Source organism: Ambystoma mexicanum, chromosome 6q (assembly GCF_040938575.1).
Source record: "Ambystoma mexicanum isolate Mex_15411 chromosome 6q, UKY_AmexF1_1, whole genome shotgun sequence".
NCBI lineage: Eukaryota > Metazoa > Chordata > Amphibia > Caudata > Ambystomatidae > Ambystoma > Ambystoma mexicanum.
Window position 1 is genome coordinate 801,930,766 of NC_090937.1, and position 15,329 is coordinate 801,946,094.

Below are 15,329 nucleotides of genomic sequence, written 5' to 3' on the forward strand. Positions count from 1 at the left end.
CACTCAAGGTTTCAGTTATAAATAGTTATTTATTTGTTTAATTAACACCAATTTTTAAATAAGCGTTCTTTAGAAAGGCAATTCATGTAACAATGTAAATATACTTTAAAATTACTTTTCAGAATCAGAGCAAGTTAGTGGATAATCTTTGGATATGCTTCATACACAATTGCTACACCCTGGGGTGACTTCAATCACAAAGAAAAGAATGGCATTTATGTATCACACTAGGTTGCAGAAAGGAAAGGTTTAAGGAAGGAAAAAGGTTAAACAGGTTCTCAGTATATGCGAGGACAACAAAATCTTCCAATTAAATCTAGACAAGCCTTTCCCAGCAGTAACAGTCTAAAACAAGTTACTACCTATGAGGGACAAACCATATCAAAGTCAGTGGGCTAGAAGAGTCTGCAGGGAGCCAGGACAGCCAAACTCAATTTGAAACAGTCTTTGGAGCGGAGGTACTTCTTAGAATCAAAAGGCTTGCACAAAGTTAGAGAGTTTGTTAGAAAATCACTTGTAGGGTCACAAGCCATGAAAAAAGAGTTGGAATTAACTCTAAAAGTAAGCCACTGCAATTGCCAACTGAGTAAAGCAAGGCTACAAGACAGTGAGGTAAGTACCCTAAGTCTAAACAGTACCTCTGGTTTGAGGAAGAGTGGTCCAGCTGGCTTCTGTCCTGCTACAGCGTTGCAGACACAGTGTTCCTGAGCCTCAGTTGTGGGGACAAGAGGGAGGACATCTGTAGGGCTCATGCGGTGGTACTTCGGAGGTCATTGGCAACGGGCTCTTTGCGGTTCAGTGGCACTTTGCGGTTTCAGAGCTTAGTAAACAGCACTGTTGCGGATCTCTGGTACCGGTTGGGCTTCCTTCACTTCTTGGGTCTGGTGAGGGGACTATAGCTCTGGTCGTCCTGCTTCTGGAGGGTCCTTAGGAGACTCCTGGAGCTTCAAGCCGGATTTCAGACGTTTCACTCGACTACAGATTAGTCGACCCCTGGCACTTGGTTCTTGCAGCAATGAAGAAGTACAGCCAGACAGGGAAGATGGTCCAGTGGAGTTCGTCTCTGGGTTAGTTGGTCCCACTAACCCAAGGGGAGAAGTCGTCCATTCGGAAGCATCTCTGTCTGAAAAGGGAGTTTCAGCACAGCAGCAGGGCTTCACCAGGCAACTCAAAGGTCCAGGAGGATGCAGCAAGCTTCGTTCACGGTTTCTCCGTCGGGTGTTTCTCCCAGTGGTCGACTGTCAATGACACATCAAGGTCGCTGCCCTGAAAGGACAGCCAGCCAGCCATTCAGGACTGGTTGCATTCAGGCATTCCTAGAGACAAAGGACAGGGGAGTTTCGGGACCCTCCCTCACATCCTGTCCTTCCAGACACACTGGAAACAGAGGCAGGCCTCAGGGCTGAAGTGCGCCAAAGACAAGACAAACAAAGGGCTCCAATCTGTTTGACGCACAGAGTAAAACCCAAGAAAGACCTAACAAACAGAAAATGGCAAAAATAAGAAGACAGGGGTCGTTTTTATAAAATGGTCACCCCTGGGTGCTATACTGCAGCTGAGGGTTCAGCCTGCTGTAGAAAAGCACAATGGTAGGAAAAATTAAACCACTGCCACTAGCCATTTAAATGTAGGGAGGGCAACATACAAATGTTACATGAGAATGTAGGATAAGGGGCTACTAGGTAACCCCCCAGCACTCCACTTAAGATGGTGTGTGCTGGACCCACAAAGAGATAATGTAAGTAAAGTCAATGTCACTTTACTATTCTTGGGAACAGTAGTTTACACAAGAAAAGGTATTTTAAACCTTATGAGAATCTAAAGGATTTCTCAGTGACATTGCACTGAAGGTGCTGTGTGTCACCATACAAAAAGTAGATGCATATGGAGTTTGTCAGACTCCCAAAACAGTGAAAACACATAATCCAAAGGTCAAAACACATGAGGCAGTGGGAAAAGGGTCTCACTCACTCCAGGGTTAAAATTAAAAAGTCCTACAGTCCAGCAAAAGAGCTGGGGGTCTCTAAGGTTGAAGGGAATTAGCAGAGAAATGAGAATTCTCCCCAACATGACTGCACCAATATATGGCAGTATTCACATGCACTCCTTCACACATTATTCATGTTTGCTCTGTGCAAAATCTAATAAATCAACAACTATAACGAAAAGTACCTCCAGGATAAAAAAAAACAAAAGAAAAGGATCCAAAAAAGAAAGAAGCAATAAACAAACAGAACCACAAAGTCCCATCAACCGAGGTCTCAACTACCCACAACCTACCAAATACAAGCAACAACAAACCACAAACAGCAAAACCTAAACCCAAAAGACCAGGAAAAACACCAATCGAAAGAGGACGCCCACTAAGGAACATAACCCACGCATCATGCCTCGCCACAAGAAAGACAAAGAAGTCAGAAAAGACAACAGAAACAAAAAGAAATCCCAAACCACTCGGGAAGGCACGGACCAGCATGATCCCACAACCCCAAAAAACTCGACAAACATCTGAGATGGCCCAAGGAGACATACAAATAACAGAGCAAAGACAGACTACAATGCTCGCTACCTGTCCACATACGACAACGTGGTAAACAAAAACAGCACAGCAACAATGAACCGACAGCCAACAAGCTTCACGAATACAGACCCAACCAGGACACAAACGGATGACAACTAATAAACCATCACAACCCGGTCTCCATCATGGACAATACCCCAACCAGAACAAGGAACACAATGGAAACCATCACACTCACTCTAGACCCCCATATCACCAAGGCTGGAACAACAGAGGGGTAGCTACCCTATTTACCACCCGGAAACAAACCAACCCCACCATAAACCTTATTGGTCTACTCGATAGAGACTGACCAACAAAGAACCACCCCACCCAAAAGATTCATCCGGGAAAAACCCACCTGGAACGGAAACCCAACCATTAACACACAAGTCAGAACAAACAATACTAACAACAACACAAAAGGTAAATCTAGCAAACTACACTGCAGCCTCCTCAACATTAGATCCATGGCAAACCACTCAACAGAAATCAATTACCTCCTAAGCAAAGGAGGCACAGACATGCTTTTCCTTACTGAAACATGGCTATCAGACAACTATAAAGCCATCGCGAACGAAGCAATACCCGACAATTATAAATTAGTACACGCAAATAGAGAAAACCGAAGAGGAGGTGGGTATCGCAATTATACACAAAAAAACACGCCTGAGCATCTCGAATCACCACAACCAACGCCGAAGACTAGGAATCCCTCCTAATCAAGATAGAACTCAATGACCAATCCAACATAGTATTCCTACTGATCTACAAACCATCTTTGCAACAAAACTAGCGGACGAGGCAGCCATTCTATCAACCCACCACAACAACCTAGTTGAAAAAGATCCCAACGATATAAACATAGATACAACAGAAGACACACTCAACAATTGGATCACTAAGGCCATTGACCAATTAGCACCAGCTAAAACATTAAAAGCAACACCAAAAAAAAAACTGGCAGCAAAATGGTTCGCAGAAGAACTGAAAAAAACAACTGCAAAATGGAGAGAACAATACACCAGACAAGACTAAATAAAATACCAAAAACAACTCAAACTGTACAAAGCAAAAAATAAATAAAAAAGACTACACCACAAGAATCGGCAAACAATTGACAGAAAGAACTCCATCAACCTTACACACTTTGTGACAGACACACCAGGAGCAGGGTCTGTGTAGTAGCTGCACAGCGGTTACTGCCTCTGCGGTTATATATTTGTAGACACTTACACCGGAGCAGGGTGTGTGTGTAGTAGCTGCACAGCTACTGTGGGCATTATCCTGTGCAGGTATTATTATATATGTAGTCACTTACACCAGAGCAGGGTTTGTGTAGTAGCTGCACAGCAGTTATTGCGTCTGCAGGCATTAGTCTGCGCAGGTATAATAATATAGTCACTTACACCAGAGCAGGGTCTGTGTAGCAGCTGCAAAGCAATTACTGCATCTGCGAGCCTTAGCCTGCGTAGGTATTATATATGTAGTCACTTACACCAGGGCAGGGTCAGTGTAGTAGCTGCACAGCAGTTACTGCGAAAGCGGGCATTAGTCTGCGCAGGTATAATAATATAGTCACTTACACCAGAGCAGGGTCTGTGTAGCAGCTGCTGCCTCTGTGAGCATTACCCTGTGCAGGTATTATTAGATATGTAGTTACTTACACCAGAGCAGGGTCTTTGTAGCAGCTTCACAGCAGTTACTGCATCTGCGAGCCTTAGCCTGCGCAGGTATTATATATGTAGTCACTTACACCAAAAGCATGGTCTGTGTAGTAGCTACACAGCAGTTACTGCGTCTGCAGGCATTGGCCTGCACAGGTACTATTATATATGTACAGAGCCTCTGTAGTCCTGGGAGGATAGCTCAGCGGCAACGTGCGCGCCTTGGAAGCAAGATGACACGAAGCAACACAGGTTCGATCCCCAGGTCTGCTCTTGGTGTTTTAGCGTGTTATAAAAATACAAAAATAAGAACAATTCCAGTAACAGTGCCTCGATGCCTGCGGGCTGTGTGAGTGCTTTAAATATGTAAAATAAATAAATAAAATAGTAGCAGTTACTGTGTCTGCGAGCAGCATTATCCAGCACAGGTATTATATATATATATATATAAAAAACTTACACCAGAGCAGGCAGGGTCTGTGTAGTAGCTGCACAGCAGTCACTGCCTCTGTTAGCATTCCAGAGCATGAATCATACCGTAAATGAGCTTCGGAGCAGCTACTGTGTCTACTATACCAACAACAACAACAGGCTACCCTGTGTAATTTCAAAACCACATGTTTAGAAAATCAGGTACTTACAATATTTAATTTCAAAAAGTGGTAAGTACAATACAAGGAATTACAGCTTCAACGTGCATTCCTAGATGTTGCAAAAGGGCTTCTTTTAAGAATATAACAACAAAGGGGCGAGAACGTCTAAGTTGATGGATGCTAAATTAAATGCATTTAAAATTCACTGAAAGAGCTGGATCGCTTGAACTCACTTGATGCTGCCTGGAAAGTGGACATGCGCGTTCCGTAAAGTGTAGTTTTCTAGTTCCCATTCGAGAAACGGACCATAGCAAGGCCCACCTCCACTTCATCACGTGGGCTGCTCTGCATCACGTGGGTTTCAACGTTCCCTTCGTCATCTTTTTTGCACGAGAGGGAAGGCAAGGCATTGCGGGAGCGACTCCTCCGCATCAAAGGACATTGCGTATGGTTGTTTGTTATTTGGTTTCTGGTAAGTCTTAAAGTTATCTCTTGTTGATGGTTACTTTAATGCAGAGCTGCAATATTGGGAAGGGGGTATTTCTGTGTATTTTGTGGGTTTGCTATGTGCATCGGGTGAGGTTTACTTAAACTAAGGGTGTATTCGTTTTTTTTTTTCTTCGTTATTTCAGTGTTTTTTGAGGATATGTAATGTGCATCAAAGGGTTGAGGTGATATTGAGGAGGGGGTATTTCTGTATACACTCCCGCCCCAATAGGACTTCCACTGTACCAGTGAACAGTACAGCGAACGGTTAGTTATCCACCTCGCTGGAGGGGGGGGGGGTTGGTATGTGCAGGGGGGGGATTTGGTATGTGCAGCAGATGGGGATATGTCTCTTATGCAGACAGACGCATATGGTTACGAATTTCCAGCATAACAGTTCAGTTCTTTATTTCTCCTGCATGGGGGGCGATTTGGCGTTCCCGGGGAGGGATTGTTCATTTACCCCTTTTGCAATGTGCGGAAGAGAAGGCTAAATAAACGGTAGCGAATAGTTCCCATCCAAAAGGACCATAGCAACGGCCCGCCCCCTCTTCTTCACGTGACCTCTGTCATCCGTGTGACTTCCGGGGCAGTGAAGCGGTACCCGAGCACGTTTAGTGAGCGGGCCGGGGCTGAGCGGGAATTCTGAACGTTCTGGCTGCCGGTGTAAGTGCAACCGGACCCTGCCAGCCTTTGGCTTGCAGCGTTTGGGTTGGGCACTTCAACACTGGGAACGTTTCTGAGACCCTGGAGCGTCCTGAGCGGCAAGTCTCTAGCTGCCAGGCTGCAGGAACAGCAGCAACCCGTGTGCTCTTGGCTGGCTGTAAATACAATTGGCACTTTCTTCCGAATACCGTGAACGTTCCTGCAAGACACTCGATTTCGATAGGGGAGTGGTAAATTACATTCCCTCTAAAAATCATGCTTATCTATTCAACTTGAAAGGTACGGAGGGCTAAGAAAAGGAACAGGGAGACAGTGTATGATGGTGTTTAACTGATCAACGGGGGCAAATAGAGTGATTTAATGTTTCATGAGGATGTGATTATTAGGATGGGTGGTTTTAGAGGGGGTTGCTTGGGCCCATCAGCATGTGATTCAGGATTGGCACATGGGCACATGGGCATCTGATGCAAGGGGAAGGAGCATCTTGCTATGTGGAGGGAGGATGGGGCATTATGGTATTGGTCTAGAGGGAGGGATGGGGCATCTTGGTGTGGGTCTGGAGGGAGAGATTGGGGCTCATTGGTCGGAGGACCGATAGGGGCATCTTACTGTGTGGAGGGAGCATGCGCCATCATGGTATGGGTCTTGAGGAAGGGATTGGGTATCTTGGAGTCTGGGTCGGAGGGGGCATTGTTGATCTGGAATGGAGAGACAGGGCATATGATGGGGGCATGTCATGGAATGGTGGAGCATGTGGGTCAGGGCTGGAGCACTCTCGTGGGAAGGAAGAGGGCATCTGAATGGAGGGATGGGGTATGTTTGTCTAGAGAGAAGGATGTTGGTTTATTGGAGTGGTAGGAGCATGTGTGTGTCGAAGGGATGGGCTAATCTGGTTTGGGTATAGAGAGATGACAAATGTCGCCATGCGAGTCTGGAGGTAGAGGTGAAGCATATGAGTGTGGATCTGAGGGGTGGAGCATCTTGGTGTAGGTATGGAGGGACGGATGTTGGTGTCTTTGTGTGGGTTCGGATGGAGGGATGGTGGCATGTAGTTCAGGAGGGAGGTGGCATTTGAATCTGGAACGTGTGTTTGGAATGAGAAACGGGGCATTCGAGCGTGAATGGTATCTGCTTGTGGGTGTGGGCATGAAGGATCATTAACAGCAGAGCAGTGGGCCGGACCTCAGTTGCATCCCAGATGTGCACACCCACAGCCCGGGGCACCTCTCGCAGAGCAGTCCAGTGCACATGGTCAACCAGGCGTTGGGGAGCGGGCATTCCCTTCCACCGTAGAGGGGCCCTGCGACCCAGCAGATGGCCGGGGATGCCTGGCAGGGTTGGGTTAAACTGCCGGGGATGTCCCCAAAAAGGCACCGGAAGGGGAGCCCTGTGCAGCACCCTCTCCTCACTGAGCATGCCTCTGCGCTGGCCAGAGGCGCAAACTCCTCCCTCTGACCTACCAGCGGGTGGGCATTGGTGGGCACACCCCGGTCAGCAGAGAAGCCCCGAGTGGGGGGCAGCTGGGTGCTGAGGGACACCTAACTGCTCTCAAGGGGCGCCTCCCCAGGCAGACAAGGGCCCGGCACACGAAGCCTGAGCCATGGTGCAGCTGGCTTATTTGACGGCGGGCGCCAAAGTTCCAGCCACCCACATCTGTGGGTGAGCGATGGCCAGGCCCCTCTGGCATAGTGGGTGACCTTCCCTCTTTCCCAGGTACCTGGAGCTGGGCTCTATGTGGCCGGGCTGGGGTTTGAAGACTCTAGCGGTCCCACTCGACCCCCCCCCCCTGTCTGTGCTGTCTCTGGCCCTCCCGCTGTCCGTCTCCCAGCCCCCCCCGTCCCTTCCAAAGAAACGCGGAAGGGGTCGGGGAAGGATGAGTGTATCGGGGCAGATGGGCAGGTGGTGGAGCGGCCTACCTCCATCCCCCTTGGAAGCGCTGTACTGCTGCAGGTGGCGGTCAGGCTTCCCAGGGTGAGCACCTGGATTTTTTTTTTCTTTATTTTCTTTATTGTTTTGAAACCACAATTGGTTTTGGCCAAGCTAGACAGGGCGCTGGGCTATCCTGCCACAGGCGGAGCTGCCTCCCCCGACCTCTCCTGCACCGGCAGGGTCAGGCCGACGTCTGGAACAAAAAAAAATTGCCTGTGACTCTTGGCGGTGGATCGCTCGACTCGTGCATCGATGAACGCAGCTAGCTGCCAGAAGTGAATTGCAGTACACATTGATAAACACGTCGAACGCACCATGTGGCCCTGGGTTTTTCCTGGGGCTACGCCTCTGTGAGGGTTGCTTGTACATCAATCGCCGCTGTGTTCCCTCCCAGAGGCAAGGCTGGGGCTGACGTAGGGACCCCATTCCATTTATCCTCCTAAAAGTCAGACCCCGATCAGCACTGTCGATGGATCCTTGGATATGGCGCACAAGCTCATTGCTGATGCGTCCTGGCCTCCCCAGTTTCCCCGCCTCATGCTGGTTTCGGGAGGGCCGCGTGGCCGACGTGCCCTGGATGTGGTGGCAGCAGGCTTTAAAAAAGCCTGGCGCACCTTCACCATACCCTGGGGTACCTGGCCGTGCTGTGTGTGGCTGTCTTTGGTGTCCCACGGCTGCCGGTGCAGGATGACCATGGAGTGCGGACCTCGTGACCATGTGGGCTTTGGTCGCAGATTGGGATAGAGCATCCTCGCCTGGGCCAGAGGCACAGGGCTGGGGCAACCCCCCGTACAGGCCGGGGGCCAGCTGCCCTGAGCTTTGTGCTCCACGGCCTCAGATCAGATGTGGTGACCTGCTGAATTTAAGCATAACCAGGATTCCCTCAGTAACGGCCAGTGAAAAGGGAAGAGCCCAGCACCGAATCCCTTCTGCGGCAGGCGTGGGAAATGTGGCGTACAGAAGACCGACTCCCTGGCATTGTTCGGTGGGCTTAAGTCCTTCTGATCGAGTCTCACCACGCGGATGGTGTTTGGCAGGTAGCGGCCTCTTGCACGCCGGGATCAGGTCTTCTTGGAGTCAGGTTGCTTGGGAATGCAGCCCAAAGCGTGTGGTAAACTCTAAGGCTAAATACGGGTGCGAGACTGGTGGCCAACAAGTACCGTTTGAAGAGAGTTCAAGAGGGTGTGAAAAAGTTGAGCAGTAAACTGGTGGGCTCTGTGCAGTCCGTCCACCGGATTCAACACGGCAGGCAGGCCACCTGGTACGATGGAGGCCCTTGCGAATCTGCGGCCGGGCACATCCAGCCCAGCAAGGTGCATTTCCTCTGTAGCGGTACACCACGACCAGCTGGCAAGGCCCCAGGGTGCAGGTGGCTCTCTGCTCCAGGGGTCTGAGGTGATGTCGGTTAACCACCCGACCTGTGTGGAAAAACTGACCAAGAAGTATAACACGTGCCCGAGTGAGAGGGCTTAATGAAATTCTGTGATTTAATGATGTTGAGGGCCGGTGCTCGCCGATTGCAGTGGCATCCTGTCACGGTGGGCCCCCCACCGACCCGTCTCGCCTGCTCTTTCTGAGAAATGATGCATGCGTGTGTGTGATAGGACCTGAAAGATGGTGAACTCGGCCTGGTGGAGGTCTGTAGCGGTCCTGATGTGTAAATTGGTCATCCGACCTAGGTATAGGGGCAAAAGACTTATCGAACGATATAGTAGCTGGTTCTCTCCGAAGTTTCCCTCGGGATAGCTGACGCACGGAAACACCAGTTTTATCTAGCAAAGCGATTGATTAGAGGTCTTGGGGCCAAAATTATCTCAACCTACTCTCAAACTTTAAATGGGTATGAAGCCCGACTCGTTGGCGTGGAGCCGAGTATTGTACGAAGTGCTCAGTGGGCAACTTTTGGTAAGCAGAACTGGCGCTGCGGGATGAACTGCACCCCGGGTTAAGGCGCGTGATGCAAATGCTCATCAGACCCCAGAAACGGTGTTGGTTGATATAGACAGCAGGATGGTGGCCATGGAATTCGGAATCCGCTAAGTGTGTAACAACTCGCCTGCCGAATCAACTTGACCTGAAAATGGATGGCGCTGGAGCGTCGAGGCCCATACCCAGCCGGCGCTTAGAGCCGCGGGGGCTATGTCAGGCGAGTAGGAGGGCTGCTGCGGTATGCACAAAAGCCCGGGGCAATGGTCCGGGTGAAGCCGCCGCTGGTGCATATCTTGGTTGTAATAGCAAATATTCAAACGAGAACTTTGAAGGATGAAGTGGAGAAGGGTTCCATGTGAACAAAAGTTTAACATGGGTCACTCGGTGCTAAGAGATGGGCTAGTGCCGTTCGGAAGGGATGGGCTAGGGCCTCCATTGCCCTCAGCCGATCGATGGGGAGTCTGGTTCAGATCCCCGAAACCTGAGTGGCAGAGACGGGTGCCCTTGCAGCGTCCAGTGCGGTAACGCAAATGATCCCAGTGAAGCCGGCGGGAGCCGCACAGAGTTCTTTTCTTTGTGAAGGGCAGGGCACCCTGGAATGGGTTTGCCCGGAGAAAGGGGACCGAGCCTTGGAAAGCGTTGCGGTTCCGGCGGCATCCGGTGAGCTCTCGCTGGTCCTTGAAAATCTGGGTGAGATGTTGTAGATCTCGTGCCTGGCGTACCCATATCCGCAGCATGTCTCCAAGGCGGACAACCTCTGGCATGTCAGAACAATGTAGGTAAGGGAAGTTGGCAAGTTAGATCCGTAACTTAGGGATAAGGGTTGGCTCTAAGGGCTGGGTCGGTCGGGGCGCGAAGCAGGGCTGGGTGCGCACCATGGCTGGATGAGGTGTCTTTCCCCCCCTGCCCCCCCATTACCTCACCCAGGGTGGTGGCTCTGCCTCTGGATGCAAGCCGGGCCCTTCCTGGGGAACACCCCAGCTGATGTGTTCGCCTTTCTCATTCCCCCACCAGGGGTTCAGGGCCAGCATTCTGCCTCGGCTGACACCTAGCAGCTGACTTGGAACTGCTGAGGACCAGGGGAATATGTTTAATTAAAACAAAGCATTGCGAAGGCCCGTGGAGGGTGTTGGCAAAAATCACATTGCGTCAAGTGCTCTGAATGTTAAAGTGAAGAAATTCAATGAAGCCTGGGTAAACGGCTGGGGTAACTATGACCTTTAAGGTAGACAAAGGCCTTGTCATCTAATTAGTGATGTGCACAAATGGATGAATGAGATTCCCACTGTCCCTACCTGGTATCTAGCGAAACCACAGCCAAGGGAACAAGCTTGGCAGAATCATCGTGGAAAGAAGATCCAGTTGAGTTTGACTCAAGTCTGGCATTGTGACGAGATGTGAGAGGTAGGATAAGTGGGAGGCCCTCGGGCCGCTGGTGAAATACCACTACTCTTATTGTTTTTTCCATTTACCCGGTGAGGTGGGGGGCGAGCCCCGTGGGACTCTCGCTCTGGGGACAGTGGCAGGTGGGGAGTACGTGGTACACCTGTGAAAGGATAACACAGGTGAACTCAGGGAGGACAGAAACCTCCTGTGGAGCAGAAGGGCAAAAGCTAGCTTGATCTCGATTTTTCAGTATGAATACAGACCTTCACGATGCTGCTGACTTTTTGGGTTTCAAGCAGGAGGTGTCAGAAAAGTTACCACAGGGATAACTGGCTTGTGGTGGCCAAGCCTTCGTAGCGATGTCGCTTTTTGATCCTTCTATGTCGACTCTTCCTATAATTGTAAAACAGAATTGACCAAGCATCGGATGGTTCACCCACTAATAGGGAGCGTGAGGTGGATTTAGACCGTCGTGAAACAGGTTAGTTTTACCCTACAGATGATGTGTTGTTGCAATAGTAATCCTGCTCAGTACAAGAAGAACCGCAGGTTCAGACATTTGGTGTGCATGCTTGGCGCCAATGGGGTGAAGCTACCATCTGTGGGATTATGACTGAACACCTCTAAGTCAGAAAACCCGCCCCCCAGACCGTGATACCGCAGCGCTGTCGAGCATCGGTTGGCTTAGGATAGCTCGGGACACCTCCCACCCGTAGTGCACCGCATGTTCGTGGGGAATCTGGTGCTAAATCATTCGTAGACAACCTAATTCTGGTTCAGGGTTTCGTAAGTAGCAGAGCAGCTACCTCGCTGCGTTCTATTGGAAGTCATCCTCTGAGCCAAGCTTTTGTTGCAAGGTGGCACCACCGCCAAGGTTCTCCATCCTTCCTCCTGGGGCCCGCAGGAAAATACCACCCACCATAGGGGCGCACCCGCGGGGGTGTGCAGGCTGAGCAGGGAGCTCTCTTCTCACCTTTCCTGTTCAGCCTGGCAGACCAGATGGCCTTGGGCCCGGCCCTTCGAGGTGGTGCCGTAAGCCCCCGGACAGGGCAGGGGAAGAGGGAGTGCAAGCCACCGCAGGGCGCAGGGGTGGTACCTAAACCCTGTGCCCATGGATGGTAGAATCGGGGCAGGCCCGGCCGGCGACTGGGCCAACTGTCCCGGTAGTAGGCCCAGATGGCCCAAGTTGTGGCTAGCAGACCAAATGGCCCGAGTTGCGGCTGACTCCTGCAGTTGTCTCCGGTCGGGTTCTGTAAGCTTAATAGTCGGCGTGGAAGTGTCTCCCTGGCCCGAGTGCGCAGAGGTGGTGCCTTAAGCACAGGGCGGGGAAGAGGGGCATTAGCTTAAGTACCCATCCCAGAGCACGGGGGTGGTACTTTAAGCCTGTGCCCCTGGACGGTGGATGCAGACACGGCCGCCGGGCCATCTGGCCCGGGGAGTAGGCCCAGATGGCCCGAGTTGTAGTTGTTGCGGCTGACTCCTGCATACGGTTGGCATTGAAGTGACACCCTGCCGCCTCCAGGGCGGCCGTGGTGCAATTACCGGCTTTAGTTCAATGGCGTTCGTGGGTTGGTCCTCAGGCAAGTATCAACCACGTGTGGTCAGGTCCAAGACAAGGTGTGTGTGTCAAGGGGCACTCTGAGCGAGTCCCTTTTCTCCGCGTGGTGGTGAATGTGCTTGCACTGGCCGGCCCTGAGTTCCAGTGTTTGTGGGTTAGTCCTGGAGGGAAAGGCTCTAATGTGGTGGGAAAAGCTCTGAGGGGGTCCCGGCCAGAGCTCCAGGGTGCAAGCCACAAATCCAGTGGTAGTCGCAGGGAGCCCTGGTGGGGTTCCCATCGATCCCCACAGGGAAAAGCTCTAAAGGGGCCCTGCTAAAGCTCCAGGGTGGCTGGCGTGGAAGGGGGGGGGGAAATCCTGGCCTTGGGCACCTGTCTCACGTCTGGGTTTACTGTCCCCAAGCCCGGTGGTGATCGTGGGGAGCCCTGTCCCTCTCGGGAGGGTAAAGCTCTGATGTGGCGGGAGAAGCTCTAAGGCGGCAAGGGGGACAGAGCTCCAGGGTGGCCGGGGCTACTGTCCCCAGTGGCCTTGGGTGCCAGCCTTGTGCGTGTGGGTCGGGTACCCAAGCCTTGCGGCAGTCCCGGGGAGCCCTGGAGGGAGAAGCTCTAAAGGGGCCCTGCTAAAGCTCCAGGCTGGCTGGGAGGGTGCTGGTCCCACCCCCTCCCCAAGCCCCCAGCCTTAGGTACCTGTCTCACATGTAGGTCGACTGTCCCTCCCTGGAGGGATAAGCTCCAAGGTGGATCAAAAACGTCTTATGTGGAGGGTGGGGGGGGGGGAGAAAAACTCTTAAGGTGGCCTGGCCGAAGCTTTGGATGACGATTGGTGCTGGCCCATGCCCTTTGTCCCATCCAGGCCCATTGGAATGCATTGCCCTACCAGATGGCCGCTCTCAGATTCTGGCCATTGGCCAGAGGAATGTCTGCAAGGACCAGACGGCTGGGCTGCTCTGGAAGTCCTGATGGGCGTCAGTTTTACATTTTTCTCCAGTTGGGTCTATAAGGAGCCCAACTCTGCTGAGAGGTGTCACTTTTGGTACACAGCTGAAAAAACTTGGTCAACTTCCTCCGGATTACTATAGACTGGGTGAGCGGTACCTGTCTGCGCTCCTCTTGGTTCTTGCTGCCCAACCCGTGCTTCATGGTGAAACCCCGGGCCGGGGGGGCGTGCCCCATGCAATGCCCCAGCAGAGACGGACCTGCTGGGTGTGGTGTTCCGAGCACTCCATGGGATCGATTTGGTGCACTTGGTCCGTCTATGGTTGGACTGCTTGGCCATCCTCGGCTGTTTAAAGCAATTTGCTTCCACCCGCCTTTGTACTGTCAATGGTGTGCTTCCCTCGGGGAGGGCCCCCTCGTGTGGGCGGCTCTAGAGTGAAGGCCGAGCAGACTGGCAACTCCCCAGTGGTCAGACCAGACGGGATCTCCTCTCAAGCCACGGCACGGCCCCATCTCCACCAAGCACGTTTCTCTAGCAGTTCGGAACACATGTTGGCTGCTGACCTCCTCTGTCGCCATACCAGTGGCAGCGTGCTGGCAAACCCCCCTACCAGTTCAAGTTGTGCCTGAGCCTGGCCTCTCCCTTCCACCCTGTGGCATGGCGGAGCAGGCCCGGCTGCCGGCGCCCGCGTGACCAACCTGTCCACCCAACCCGCACACATCTAGGGATGCTCTTTGGCACTTGGGTCCTGCAGACAGCCCCAGAGGGTGCGATGGTTGGCTCTGAGGCAGTCGCGCGGCTCCCCTTCGTTGCCACCCTGCAGCAGGTGCGGCTACCTCATTGATCCTGCCAGTCGCATATGCGTGTCTCAAAGATTAAGCCATGCACGTGTAAGCACAAACGACTGGTACAGTGAAACTGCAAATGGCTCATTAAATCAGTTATGGTTCCATTGATCGCTCCATCTGTTACTTGGATAACTTTGGTAATTCTAGAGCTAATACATGGCGATGAGCGCAGACCTCCTGGGATGCGTGCATGTATCAAACCAAGACCAATCCAGGCTCGCCCGGCCGCTTTGGTGACCATATCATCCATTTGATCGCAACGATGCATTCAGATGTCTGCCCGACGATGCATTCTGCCCTATCAACTTTCGATGGTACTTTCTGTGCCTACCATGGTGACCACAGGTAATGGGGAATCGGGGTTTGATTTTGGAGAGGGAGCCTGAGAAACGGCTACCACATCAAGAAATGCAGCAGGCGCCCAAATTACCCAATCCCGACTCCAGAGGTAGTGACGAAAAATAACAATACAGAACTCTTTCGAGGCACTGTAATTGGAATGAGTACACTTTAAATCCTTTAACGAGAATCCATTGGAGAGCAAGTCTGGTGCCAGCAGCCGCAGTTATTCCGGCTCCAACACCATATATTAAAGCTGCTGGAGTTATAAAGCTTGTAGTTGGATCTTGGGATTGAGCCGGCGGTCCGCTGCGAGGTGAGCTACCACTGCCTGTCCCAGCCCCTGCCTCTTGGAGCCCCCTTGATGCTCTTGACTGAGTGTCCTGGGGGTCTGAAGCGTTTACTTTGAAAAAAGTACAGTGTTCAAAGCAGGC

The 15,329-nt window shown here is 51.7% G+C and overlaps 1 protein-coding gene and 1 pseudogene across 2 annotated transcripts in view; both read left to right on the plus strand.

Annotated features, from left to right (window-relative positions):
* The first annotated feature begins 5,131 nt into the window (after positions 1 to 5,131).
* Positions 5,132 to 15,329, plus strand: part of GLRB (glycine receptor beta) — a 503,088-nt gene continuing 492,890 nt past the window's right edge. The window contains exon 1 of one of the 2 annotated variants that reach the window (XM_069631327.1): positions 5,132 to 5,292. The gene's annotated coding sequence lies outside the window, so the exon portion shown is untranslated. The remainder of the gene's footprint in view (positions 5,293 to 15,329) is intronic. The other variant, XM_069631328.1, reaches the window with a different exon arrangement.
* Positions 8,731 to 12,067, plus strand: LOC138517207 (28S ribosomal RNA; annotated as a pseudogene).